A 14,852-nucleotide genomic window follows, 5' to 3' on the forward strand; every position below is an offset into this window, starting at 1 on the left:
AAAACACTCTATTACAACTAGATTTTGAAACGCATAGTAAAATAAAGTGTGTTACAAAATGGGGTACATACATGGTGAGTGTATCTTAACGTCACATACAATAAAGAAAGTCAATCAAAATTAGCAACAGGAAGGTAGACGTAAGTACACAACAGCCAATAACATTTTTGTCAAAATCTGTGCAAGGAAAGGGATTGGTCGCTAATACGTCTTTTTACAATGCTTCACAACCAATCAAAAAGAGGTGTTGAAAGTTTCTGTTTTTAACATACGAGCAAAACAGATATCTTTGAAGACCCTAAAAGAGTTCTTCCAGAATGAGTACGCACTTCACTGGAAAACCCCATTTAATGATTATCCAGGCTCTGAAGCTTAAACACGTCAGAAATCAGCTCTCATCACTTTCTCTTTTTTTTGTGTATTGTGTGAGGCTGACTGCGTGACCCTATGCCCAGAGCCCTCGAAGGCCCTGGAGACTCGACGCCCCAGGACCAGCTCCTGCAGTGACCCGGAGCTGCGCGGTCCCCCTCCCAACATTTAAAAGCCCCAGGGGGAGGTGGTAAATTATTCGAGACTGAATATGTTAGTACAGCCCACTCCACTTACACTACCAGGACAACACAAAAATGCTACACGGTCCAGATTTCCATTGTAGTGATTTCTTAGTTCCAGGTCTAGTTGTTAGAATGGCATGCACACTCCTTCATGGCTTGTATACACCCACACCACACCCATCCAGCGCATACGTCACAACACATGCAACCCTACCAAAAAAGAAGGAGCGTAAAATGCCCCCACGGTCCCGCCGACTCCTCCTGTCCTTCTGGAGCCTTCATTGCTTTTACACATGAGTGATGCTAACTTGCATGTGAATATGCAATCTTGTTTGGATTTTGAAAGTGAGAACAGAGTTCACTGCTGTGTCTTTCAAAGTTCAAACTAAGTTTGCTATGTGAGGGCGGGAGCCGCCTTCTCATAGCAAATTTCAGTGTCCCGAGGGTAGGTACCCCGGGACACTGCAGGAACCGGCTCTGGGCGTGGCGGTCTCCTGGGCTCTCGAGGGCACCAGGCGGAGGTCCACCGAGCCCCTGTAACACAATACAGAAATCTCCGGGGGGTGGTTGTTCCTGGGGTTTGAGGGGCGTAATTGAGGTGCGCACACTTTTAATTTTGTAGGGGGGAACGTGTATGTGAAAGTGGTGCAAAGTGGTTGTAAATCTGGTACACAGTGTTTTGTTTTGCTTTGCTTTCCTTTCTGTCTTGTAGAGGATCCAGGGTAAATATAACGGTTTTTGTAGCGTCAGTACCTTTCAATGCTACTCTCAAATGGCTTACTGCCTGTTACCATAGTAACAGTTCATGGAACACTTACGTGAGCATAGAGGTTAGAAGTTCACCACAATATGTTGCTAATTGAAATAGTTACTGTGCTGGAGATTTATATATTTTTTCATAGGAACCGTTAGTCTTAGAAGAAGTCAGTGGAAAAGTGTTCTTAGTGATTCCTTCCTGTTCGGGGGGTATTAGGGTGCTCCAAGCGGGACTTTACGAAGCTTAATGTTCATTGGCTATGAAGTATTAAAAGTATAAGTTTTGGCAGTTATTCCTTCCTCCTGTGCGGAAAAACATGGACATTCTATTGGCTAAAGTGTTCCGAGCACAAGTTTGCTCCTTATTGGGTGGGAACGGTTGACTGTCGTTAGTGATATTGTGACACACTTCCAAAGGAGTATGGGAAAAGAAAGTTGTAGAGGACAGGTTAGGAAGACTATTAACTCTGTATAGTGCCCATAAGGTGGTGGAGAGGGATTATGATGGAGAAAACTGTTTTTATATGTTTCAAGGGTCATTTATATAATTGATGTGTGGTGTATAAATCACGGCTGAAAAATTACAGTTTCTTGCGCTGTTTTTTTTACTCAAGTTTGCAGGTGACATACTTCTTAGGAGTACTATTTACTTATAATGTGGTGTTTACTTTTCTGATGGGGAGATGTGGTTGTGCAGCAGAAAATTCAGTCTAGGTTCGAACTAGTTTTTATTAAGCAAATACAAATAAACTTTCTTCAGAAACTGTCGCTGTATTTATGAAAGGGGTGACAATTAAAAATGGAATTTCATAAAATATCAGTTAAGCGTGGCTATATCCTTCTTTTTTCTGCTACAGTTTGTAAAAGTATTGCCCCACATTCTTTATAATGTAAGATTGCATCAGTTACTTTTAGATAAAGTAGAATAGAAGTGCTACAACAAACACTCCTGTACTACATTATCTGAGATCAAGAGAACAAGTAAAAAACTGTCAAATACAAGTGACTTCATATTACATAGAAATGTATGCATTATTATTTTTCAAATTTGTATTCTATAGAATTCAGGAACGTTCAGTCGTAGTGCTTGGAGGTTGCACACTGTTCCGCTAACAAATCACATACTCACTAAAGAATATATAGGATGGTACTCTTATAATATATAGTACTGGTCCTATATATTCTTTAGGGAGAAGGTGAATAGGAACCGCAAATAAGAATAGAAATTAGAAAATAGCATTCAGAAATGTAGGGTTTATTAAATATTTAAAGTAACAAAGTATGCAAGATAGCTATATTTTTCATTCTGCAGTTTTTTAAAATATGTTTCTTGAAAAAAATATCTGATCAAGTAAGTTTTAATATTCGAAAGCTATATTACAGATGGCGCTGAAAAATCTCCTATTCCTCTTCTGTAACAATAGGACAATCTATTACAATATAACGATTGATATCATTGTTAAAGTAAGAAGAAAAGGAAAATAAAGTTATGTATTTAACAGAACATCCATAATGAAATACTTTTGAGCTGTGATTATTTACTGAACTTTTTTTCTCCGGGAGGTGAAAAAGTTTGATCTTCGTGGCGACCGGTCATGAACTCCTCTGAGATCATAACGGTGAGAATTATATGTATATATTCTCACAGCACATGATCACAAGGGGGAAACAGACTGAAAACTGGAAGCCGGTAACATTGCTTACATATCGTTACTCTTGGTGACGACGGATCATGAACTCCACTGAGATCACCATAACTGTTAATGTTATAATATACATATTAACAATATATGATCTCTAGGGGAAAACACGACAACAACTGGAAGATGGTGAGGTTAATTGTAAATGTTTAGGGTTTGCGTCGACGGGTCACCAACACCTCTCAAGCGAAGCACAGTGTCAATATTATAATATAAAGTCACAATATAGAAGCTGAAAGGAGCCAGAAAAGGAGCAATGTTTGTTGTAATCTATATGTTTCTAAAAGGAAGCTGCTAACGTTACGGAGAAAAAGCGAAAAACATACAATACATTTTTTTTCTAGATATAAATGTATAAATATTGACAAATAGCCACAAATTATAACTAAGTATTATGCCTATGCCATATTGAAACAACTTACAACTCCGGAATATGTTTGTTGATGTAAAAAAAGAATCCAATGCTAGAAAATGGAACCTGCATCACAGATTGGCAACTCAGAAATAACTCGGGAAAACAAAACTAATTGCACTCTGGGTGTGATTTATATAGTTTTGGGTTGTTTAGTAGTCTACGGAAGGATGATGTGGCTCTGCCTATTTAGATGTCACGTTTTAAAGTTTACACGTGCTCACGTTTTAACTGTTTTACTTCTGCACGTGTTGGGCCATGTAGTGTTGTTCTGTTTTCCTGGTTAGCGTAAGCACACTGGGCTGTACTAACGTATTCAGTCTTGATTAATTTACCACCACGCTTTAATGATATGTATGTGGGGATGCTCAAGGCCCCACCGCAGCCCTGGGGACCATCACCTCCCTGGGTCTCTAATCTTTAAATTGGAAGGTCCGTGATGGATACTCCAGCCCCGGGGACCACCAACCTATGGGGCTTTACAAATGATGGGAGTGGGGCTGCGCTGCCCCCCTCCCGGTTCCTGCAGTGTCTCAGGGTGCCTACCTTCGGGACACTGCTGTTTGCTATGGTGGGGCGGGAGCCTCGCCCTATAATAGAAAATTGCTTTCCTATTTGGAAGAGAGAACAGGAAACCTGCTCTCTCTTTCAAATAGGAAAGCATATTGGTTTTCGTCAGGGGGAGCATCATGCAAGCTGCTCTCTCTGACGAAAAGCAATGCCGGCTGCCAAAGGACGCGGGGAGCCGGTTGGGACCATGGGGGCATCGAAGCTCCCCTGACTGTCCCCAAAGTTTTATTTGAGCCCCGGGGGATGGGATCCCCGGGGATAATAAAAATTAGTGACAGGGTTTTTTTGTTTTTAACGGTAAATTTACAGTACGACGTCCCGTGCGAGGTTCATAAGTCGTCCCAGATGGGTACCTAAGAAAGAAAAAAAGAACGAGATATCTATTAAGCGTATGTGTTTAGATGTTGGTTGCTTTTTAAAGTAGCTTTTTAGTTTTTTGGTACTTATAAGTAAGTACCTTTGCAGAGTCTAAACTTGTTGAAGAACTGTGTTTTATAGTGTGCTGATCTTTTGACCTCTGTGGACAGTTGACTTTTGCATGATGTGTTGGGGGTACTCTTCCTTCTCTCCTCATATCTCCCTTACTCCTCAGACTTCCCCCAGCCCTTTATACTCCTCCATCTCTTCATATTTTCTCTTTTCCATATACTTCTACTTCTCTCCTGATACTTCTCTCTGTCTCCTCATACTCCCCCCTTTCTCCTCACATTCGCCCTCTCTCTCCTTATACTCTCCCCTTTCTTCTGATATTTCTCCTCTTTCGTTATTCTCACCTCTCTCCTCATACTCCCCTCTGTCCTTATACTCCTCCCTCTCTCTTTATAGTGCTCCTCTCTTTCCTCATACTCCTTGCTCTCTCCTTATATTCCTCCTCTCCCTCCTTATACTCCCTCCTCCCTCCTAATATTTGTATCTCTCTTCATACTCACCCCTCTCTTCAGAGTTCTCTGTCTCTCCTTTTACTCTCTCTTCTCTCCTCATAATGCCTTTATAGTCATATTCCCCCCTTTCCTCATATTACCCATTGCTGCAAAATCGGCCCTGTACCAAAATCGGCCAAAAACCAGCCCCGACAAAGAGCTCAGCTGTACCTCCAAACCCACCGAATGGGAAGGGGGGCCGGCCGAGCACTTTGACAGGGCTGGTTGTGGTTCTCAGTTCGCCCGGCATACTCCCTCCTCTTTTCATATTTCCCCTTCTTTCCTCTTATTGTTTTTTCTCTCCTTAGACTCCCTTTCTCTTCATACTCTCCTCATATTCTACTTCTATTTTTATATTTCTCTTTTCTCCATATTCTTCACCCTTTCTCCTCTTACTCTTTCTTCTCTCTTCATATCTCCCTCACTCCTCATACTTCCCCCATCTCTTCATATTTCTCTCTCATTTCATATTCCCTGTTTTGCATATACTCCCCCCTCTCCTCATACTCTTCTCTCTCTCTCTCCTCATACTCCTCCCTCTCTCCTCACACTCTCTCTCTTTCTCCTTATACTCATCTCTCCTTATATTTCCCCTTTTTTCCCCATTCTTTCCTCTCTCTTCTCATACTCCTTCCTGTCCTCATACTACTCCCTGTCGCCATACTCCTCTTTCTCTCTTATCCCCCTCTTTCCATATCCTCTCCCTCTCTCTTCTTATACTTCCTCCTCTCTCTTGATATTTCCCATCTTTCCTCATTCTCACCTCTCTCTTTTCATACTCCTGCTGTCCTCATACTCCCTCCCTGTCATCATACTCCGCCAACTCTTTTTACTCCTCTCTCTCCTTATCCCTTCCCCTTAACAATTCCCAGTTATTATACATGCACTGCTGCCTACACTCTGGGGCAGATTTACAAGCCCCTTGTGTCTCTTTGTTGTTATATTGTGTCACTTTTTCTATGTAATGTAGGCAAAAATAATGCAGCAAATTGCATATTTAGTTGCAAAATGAGTCAGGGTTGTCCACTGAAATGTACTAGTTATATATAAGGAGTGTGTGCAGTCACTTAAGCATTTTAGACTTGTAAATGTCTTTTGGAAAAATGTATGGTCTTATATTTTTGGTGTAGAATCAGGCTGTGTATCTGTGTACATTTAGAATTTGTTTGCATATTCTCCTCCCACTCTCTTTGTACTCTCTCATCTCTCCTTATACACACCCCTCTCTCCTTATACTCCCCGTCTTTCCTCACACTCTCTGTCTCTCTCCTCATACTATCCCTTCTCTATTTATACTCTCACCTCTCTCCTGATGCTTTTCCCTCTTTCCTTATATACTCTTCCCTTGCCTCATATTAATCTTTTCCCATCATACTCCCCATCTCTTCATACTTCCCCCTCTCCTTATCTTTCATCCTCTTATCATACTCTCCCCTTTCTCCTCATACCCCCTCACTCCTGATACTCCCCCATCTGCTGATACTCCTCCCTCTCTCCTCATACTCCACTCTCTGTCCTCTTACACCGCCTCTCTCCTTATGGTCCCCATTTTTCCATTCTCCCCTCTCTTTTTTTCCCTTTTGTTTTAATACACACCTGTCTTTCTTTAGACTACTCTTTTCTCCTCATACTCGTTTCTCTTTCCTTTTACTTACCGCTCTCTCTTTATAATCCTCCTCTTTCTCCTCTTACCCCTCCTCTCTCACCTCACACTCCCTTTCTCTCTTCTTGTACTCCATCTTCTTTCCTTATACTTCCTCTCTCTCCTCTCATTTCCTCTCTCTCTGCTTATACTCATCCCTTCTCTCCTCATACTTCTACCTCTCTCTTCATAATCCTATTTGTATTTTCATACTCTTTACTCTCCTCATACTCTCCCTCTCCCCTCGTACTCCCTCCTCTCTCCTCATACTCCACCCTCTCCTCCTACTCCCTCCTCTCTCCTCTTAGCGATGCAACAGTGGTATAAAAGAGGCACAAGGGAGTTGTAAATCTGCCCCTAACACTTACAATTCACCTAGGCAGTTTCACCAGCAGTGCAAAGGGAAGCACAGACTTGTAACATATTTATACATATATGGTACATTCAAGTGCTTCGGAAGTACTACAGTATTCTATAAGTAAACACCTTATAGATTTATGCTGTAGCACTTCCTTATAGTTCTGCACTTTCATTTTCACCATACACTACTAATGATGTATTATTTCATTCACGTATGCACTACACATTCATTCAAACAAAGTTTTTCACACTATTATAGAAATATAGCTCTTTTCTTGACCAGTGAAGGTAGTTCTGAAAAGAACTGGGGTTTTTTCATCTTTTTTGAAGTTTTGTATTTTTTTTGATTTTTGGAACAATTTTTTTTTCAACAGGAAAAAAGGGAACCTGAGAAACAAAACAGTCAAAAACTGGAACAAATAAATAAAAAAAATTAATAGTGGGAGCAATGGTGATTCTGTTTTCATCTACAAATTAAGTCTATTGATTGCTTACCATGACAAAGAGTTTCTTTGCAGAATTTTCACAAAATAATAGGATCGGCAAAATCAGGACGAATATCTGGGTGCGGACTTGATTCTCCAGCAGATGATGTAGTTGCTTGAGATGTTGGAGCCTCCTTACGTAATGTGCTGCATGCAGCATGAGCATAGTTGTTAGGATGCATATTTTTTACGTGCCTCACCATACCGTTTCCAAATGAATAGTGCTTAGCAGGATTTCCTCTGGAGAGCACTGTTGAACAAATTTTACATGTCACTTTTGCAGAATTGACCTACTTTTCTCCTTCTGGAAAATAAAAAAATTGCCAGATCAATGCCTCCTTTCCCTTGGGGGCTGGATCCTCCAACAGAAATTCTTCATCTGAAGAATGTTCAGAGATCTCTTCAGGTTGGTGTGCAGCCATAATGTACAATATTAGAATACACAGCTCCTTCTCAAATGTTTCTTCATTGAAGAAAGGAGAAGAATGATTACGGTGCTCTTACGGTACGATTACAGTGCGAGTACGTACGATGTACTGCTGCGATTTGCGTAATTCCTTTTAAAACTAACACACTTATTGAAAGTAAAAAAAAAAAAATTCATGATTATCCCAGATAATGTCTTCCCTTAATATTTACAATAAATTCATAAATATATATTGTTAAACAATTCGAAACTTTCGCGCAGTACGCGTACGGGCGCCGTACAAACGTACGTGATGTCACGTGGAAGCGTCGATGCGACGTGTAACGTCAAAACGTATTCGTAACGTATGCACTTGTTCGCGCCCGTACAAAGGATGGTGCGATCACCGTACGCATATCGTACGATTACCAAAAAAAACAAAATGAAAAATGAAAATATATAGAATTTAATTTTAATATATTGAAAAAAAAATAAGAGTAATAAAAAAATTCTTTCTTAAAATATGTAATGTAACTTAAAAAATAAAATAACTCAAAATAATTATTATAAAAATTTAAGAAATTAGTATATAAAGAAATATAATAATTAATACATTTAAAAATTATAATTTACAAAACCTTTGAAATTCACTGAAAAAACCATAGGTTTCAGCCACGTTATAGTTAGGAATTAGCATTTAAAAAACCTTAGAAATTCACTGAAAAAACCATAGGTTTAAGCCACATTATAGTTAGAAATTAACATTTAGAAAACCATACAAAACCATTGAAATTCCCCAGTTATTTTTAGTTCAGCTAACTTTACCTTGCGCGCCCGCAATGCACTGCTGATGACGTCACATATTACATCACTCATGACATGGTCAGTGATATCACTCATGACATCACTGATGACATCATCCTTGTGAAAGAGTGGCAGTCCTCCTCTAACCCTAATATAACCTTTGATACACACATTCAAAAATAGAAACAGACATTTAAAAAAAAATGGATACCAAAACCAATTCCAACATCTACATACACATCCACTCATTTACCAACAGTTCTATATAGTCACTCATACATTTACTCACTCATCATATGTACTCATACACCTATACATCCTGCTACACACCGATACTCATCCATAGAGTTACTCACACATGCAAATAAACTATCTTTGCATATACAGCTATACGCACACCACTACACTTACTTCTACAGAAACGTACACATACTTACTCCTTAAGCAATCACCTATAGAAACACAGACTAATTTATACAGGAACTCTTCCAATCTCTCACTGTCACATACACTCACTTATATACATCAATACTCACATATCCTAGTTTAAAACATACGTAGTTACTCATAAATAAACTATTGAGACAGTCATTCACTCACTAACACACCCTACACACACTCATCCATCCATACGGTCCTGCACACATGCTGTCTACAAAACACATACAAACAGTGAGTCACTCATTCATGCATCTGTGCGCACCAACCACCAAACCATACAGACACTCATCCTGATACTCAAAAAACCCAGCTAATAACCCATATAGGCACTCATGAAGCTACTCAGCAACCCATGCAGCCACTTATACACAAAGTGACACATATATACAGATATTTACATATTTAAACGTTACTCGCTAATACATGTATTTACTAAGATACTCTTAATAGGTCAGTTATACAATCAATTTTACAAACAAATCATCCATTGAGACACTTATTTACCCATTTATTCTTCCATTGACCTTTAGATATACATATATAAAAAATATTTATTTTTCAGAAAGACACATTCACTGGATTAGGTCATCAGTGATGTCATTTGAGATGTCATCAGTGATGTCATGAGTGATGTCACTGACCATGTCATGAGTGATGTAATATGTGATGTCATCAGCAGTGCAGTCCGGGCGCGCGAGTTATAGTTAGCTGTACTAACTATAACGGGGAAATAAAATGGTTTTGTGTGAGTGAAATCTCCAGCTAACTATAACATGTGTGAAACCTATGGTTTTGTCAGTGAATTTCGAAGGTTTTTTAAATGCTAATTTTTAACTATAACGTGGCTGGAACCTATGGTTTTTTTCAGTGAATTTATATATATATATACATATTACCTACTGGCGGTCGCCAGTAGGTATATATAGTTAGGATTTTTTCTCTATGGGATTTTTGAAAATTCTATGTCTAATAACTTTGGCGTTTGTGGACGGAATTGGCTGAAATTTTCAGGAAAATGGAACATTTTGTTTCTGAGCAGCCCCTGACAATTTGGGGGAGTTTCATCAAGGGGGGCCGAGAAAAAAGGGGGGTCCCAAAACACGTTTTTCCCATGTTAATTTCCATAGGGCGTTTGGCCTCACTTTTAGCTCGAACGGCTGAATGGATTTGCACGAAACTTGGCAAAATTGTAGGGACTGTTAGCCCGATGTGCCTTTGCTAGGTCTCAATATATGTGCTCCAGTGGATTTTGAGTAATTTAGGTTCGAAAAAAGATATATATCTGGGCGGAGCCTAACCACACATCTGATCTGATTGGCTGTCAGCACTTCATCCAAGAAGTGTTGGCAGCCATCTTGGGACCAATATACATGATAGCACCTCATTAAAAAGCATTGTAGTTAATAGAGGGTTTTAGGACTTTAGTTACATTATAAATCATTTGTTGATGGTACCATACTCGTTTTAGGAATTGTGGTGGGTTCTAAGGTGATTTTACCATGTGAAAAAACCTTCTGCTGTGATATCATGAATATTGTTTGAAAGAAAACTAATATCTCATGATTTTCCCACAGTGGTTTGGAAGGGGATCTATAAGCTAAACTGAAAGCATATTTTCTGTAAATTCACATTATCTTTCTCAGTCATGTGAAAATGAAGTCTGACATTCTCAGTAAAACATGTACATCCAACAAGGACAGAGACTGTCAGTTGATTCCTTTGTGTTCTACTGCAGCCTCCTAGAGTGTTCTAAAGAACAACTAGAGCGCTAACAGTCCTACTTATTACAAAGGTATGGCACACCTGAAGCCATCTTGTGGAATAAAGTGGTAACTCTTAAAACATTTAATTTAAAAAGAAACAACATGAGGGGGTATATTTTGCCATAGAAAGTATGATTAGTGCTGCAGAATGAAAAATTAGGGCACATTTTGAGTGACTTCTCAAATCCTTTTCTATTTCATTAAAACATTCTGACATGCAGTCTCCCAAAATGGCCACCAGAGACAAAAGAGCCCAAATGTAGCCCAAATATCACCCAGATGTAGCCCAAGTATAGCCCAATGACAGAATGTCCCAGAGTGTTCTAAAGAACAACTAGAGCGCTAACAGTCCTACTTATTACAAAGGTATGGCACACCTGAAGCCATCTTGATTGGAATAAAGTGGTAACTCTTAAAACATTTAATTTAAAAAGAAACAACATGAGGGGGTATATTTTGCCATAGAAAGTATGATTAGTGCTGCAGAATGAAAAATGAGGGCACATTTTGAGTGACTTCTCAAATCCTTTTCTATTTCATTAAAACATTCTGACATGCAGTCTCCCAAAATGGCCACCAGAGACAAAAGAGCCCAAATGTAGCCCAAATATCACCCAGATGTAGCCCAAGTATAGCCCAATGACAGAATGTCCCAGGGTGTTCTCAAGAACAACTAGCGCGCTAACAGTCCCACTTATTACAAAGGTATAGCACACCTGGAGCCATCGTGATGGGAATAAAGTGGTAACTCTTAAAACATTTAATTTAAAAAGGAACAACATGAGGGGGTATATTATGCAATAGAAGGTATTATTAGTGCTGCAGAAAGAAAAATTAGGGCACATTTTGAGTGACTTTTCAAATCCTCTTCTATTTCATTAAAAGATTCTGACATGCAGTCTCCCAAAATGGCCACCAGAGACAAAAGAGCCCAAATGTAGCCCAAATATCACCCAGATGTAGCCCAAGTATAGCCCAATGACAGAATGTCCCAGAGTGTTCTAAAGAATAACTAGAGCGCTAACAGTCCTACTTATTACAAAGGTATGGCACACCTGAAGCCATCTTGATTGGAATAAAGTGGTAACTCTTAAAACATTTAATTTAAAAAGGAACAAAATGAGGGGGTATATTTTGCCATATGAATTATGATTAGTGCTGCAGAAAGAAAAATTAGGGCACATTTTGAGTGACTTCTCAAACCCTCTTCAATTTCATTAAAAAATTCTGACATACAGTCTCCCAAGATGGCCACCAGAGACAAAAGAGCCTAAATGTAGCCCAAATATCACCCAGATGTACCCCAAGTATAGCCCAATGACAGAATGTCCCAGAGTGTTCTAAAGAACAACTAGAGCGCTAACAGTCTTACTTATGACAAAAGTATGGCACACCAGAAGCCATCTTGATTGGAATGAAGTGGTAAGTCTGAAAACACTCAATTTAAAAAGGAACAACATGAGGGGGTTAATTTTGCCATAGAAAGTATGATTAGTGCTTCAGAAAGAAAAATTAGGGATCATTTTGAGTGACTTCTCAAATCCTCTTCTATTTCATTAAAAAAATTCTGACATGCAGACTGAAACATGCACTTTGAATACCAGCAGCAGACGTCCCTGGTGAGCAGTAGCTTTACTACAGTGATCTAATGTGCAACTAGAGTGCTAACATTCAGAATTTATGGCAAATGTGTGACACATCTGAATGCCTTCTTGATGGAACCAAAGTAAACAAGCATTGAAAATGCAATAGATCTCGCCCTCGTTTAAGTTAAAGCCATTCTGTTTGTAATGAGGCGGCTTTTTAGCTTTGCTTTTATTAGTGTTTTTTCAACTTTCATGTAAATAACATGCATCTGTATGCATATAAGTATATGTATGCATGCATTTATGTTTGTATTTATATAGATATACAGATGATATATGTTTATATATGTATGTATATATATATATATATTCACTGAAAAAACCATAGGCTATAGACCATATATAGTTAGGAATTAGCATTTACAAAACCTTGAAAATTCACTGAGAAAACCATAGGTTATAGACCATATATAGTTAGGAATTAGCATTTACAAAACCTTGAAAATTCACTGAAAAAACCATAGGTTATAGACCATATATAGTTAGGAATTCGCATTTACAAAACCTTATTTTACTCACACAAAACCTTTGAAATTCCATATATAGTTAGTTGCACTAACTATATATCGCGCACCCGCAATCCACTGCTGATGATGTCACATATTACATCATTCATGACATGGTCAGTGACATCACTGATGACATCACTGATGACATCTCAAATGACATCACTGATGACATCACTGATGACAACATCCAGTGACTGTATGTTTCTGTAAAGTTAAAATATGTCTTACATATTGAAGAATGAGTGGATCTATAAGTGTCTGGATGAAGGATTTAGTAGGTGCATGACTGACTGTATGAGTGAGTGATTAAATGTGTCTCACTGAGTGCATGGGTTAGTGACTAAACTGTCTTAATTTGTGCATCATTATGTCTGTTGTTCTGTAAACTGTTGCATGTGTTGATAAGTAGCTATATGAGTAACTATATGGGTTATTGATTGGTTGCCCAAGTATTTGTATGGGAGACTGAGTGTGTGTGTGGGTGGCTGGGAGGTGTATGACTCTGTGCATAGATGTGTGAGCAGTTGATTCACTAGATGTATGGTTTCAAAAGTGCATGTGGAAACAGCTGTATGGGCGGTTGACTGTGTGCATGAGTGTATTGGTGAGTGAATGGATATCTCAGTGCTACATGTCAAAGTAAGTACATATGTAAAACACAGTACATGTGAGAGTTGACATATATAAATAACTGTGCATAAGAGCGAGTGAATGTGTGAGTGGCTGTATGGATCATTGTGAACTTGTATCAGGGATTGTATAAGAGAGTAAATATGTGTTAGTATATGTTTGAATAAGTAAAGTTTGTATAACTGTATAGTTGAGGAAATGGAGGTGTGATTGATTCTTTGCATGACTGACTAGGTGTGTGAGTAACTCCATGGATGAGTGACAGTCTGTGAGTGTCTGTTTACACTGATTGTATCTAAGGTTATATTAGAGTCTGAAGAGGTTCATCGTATTATCACATGAATGATATCATCAGTGATGTGATCAGTAATGTCAAATGAGATGTCATCAGTGATGTCATCAGTGATGTCATTTGAGATGTCATCAGTGATGTCATTTGAGATGTCATCAGTGATGTCATCAGTGATGTCACTGACCATGTCATGAATGATGTAATATGTGACATCATCAGCAGTGGATTGCGGGTGCGCGATATATAGTTAGTGCAACTAACTATATATGGAATTTCAAAGGTTTTGTGTGAGTAAAATAAGGTTTTGTAAATGCGAATTCCTAACTATATATGGTCTATAACCTATGGTTTTTTCAGTGAATATATATATAATCAAAGCTCCAAGGTTCCCACCAGTTGGAGACTTACATCCACTGCCGCAACTATATATATATATTGACAGAGGCCCACCATCCTGCAGGGCGGCCACAAGTGTGGTGACAGAGCTTCCCGCAGAGATGAAGAGAACCTAGAAAATCCTCAAAGCCACAATTCTCTGAAACCAGCCTAGTATTTATTTTATGAGGGCAAGTGGCATAGCTCACAATTCTGACGTGTTTAGCTGTTGTGTATCAACCTTGATCACAGGTGGGGATTAGTAAAATGAGATACCCAGATGCTTACATATCCATGATAATACATGACCTGAAACTCCTAGAAATACAAGTTCCACAGTGCAAAAGGGATTTCATTACATATTTTCTTAGTTACAGTGACAAATTCAAAGAATGCTTGGTGGCGTCTCAACACTGCAGTCACGTTAAGTCAATAATAGTTATTCAAGTGCATGTTGTGTCTAATGTGGATAGTAAACAATAATCCTTTGCTCATCATAAATGCTACCACAACAATACAGTATATATTCAAAGACAATGAGTATGGAATTGGCAAAAGAAGGGGAATCATCCCTCTCATCTAACCTT

Source organism: Lissotriton vulgaris, chromosome 2_1 (genome assembly GCF_964263255.1).
Source record: "Lissotriton vulgaris chromosome 2_1, aLisVul1.2, whole genome shotgun sequence".
Taxonomy (NCBI): domain Eukaryota; kingdom Metazoa; phylum Chordata; class Amphibia; order Caudata; family Salamandridae; genus Lissotriton; species Lissotriton vulgaris.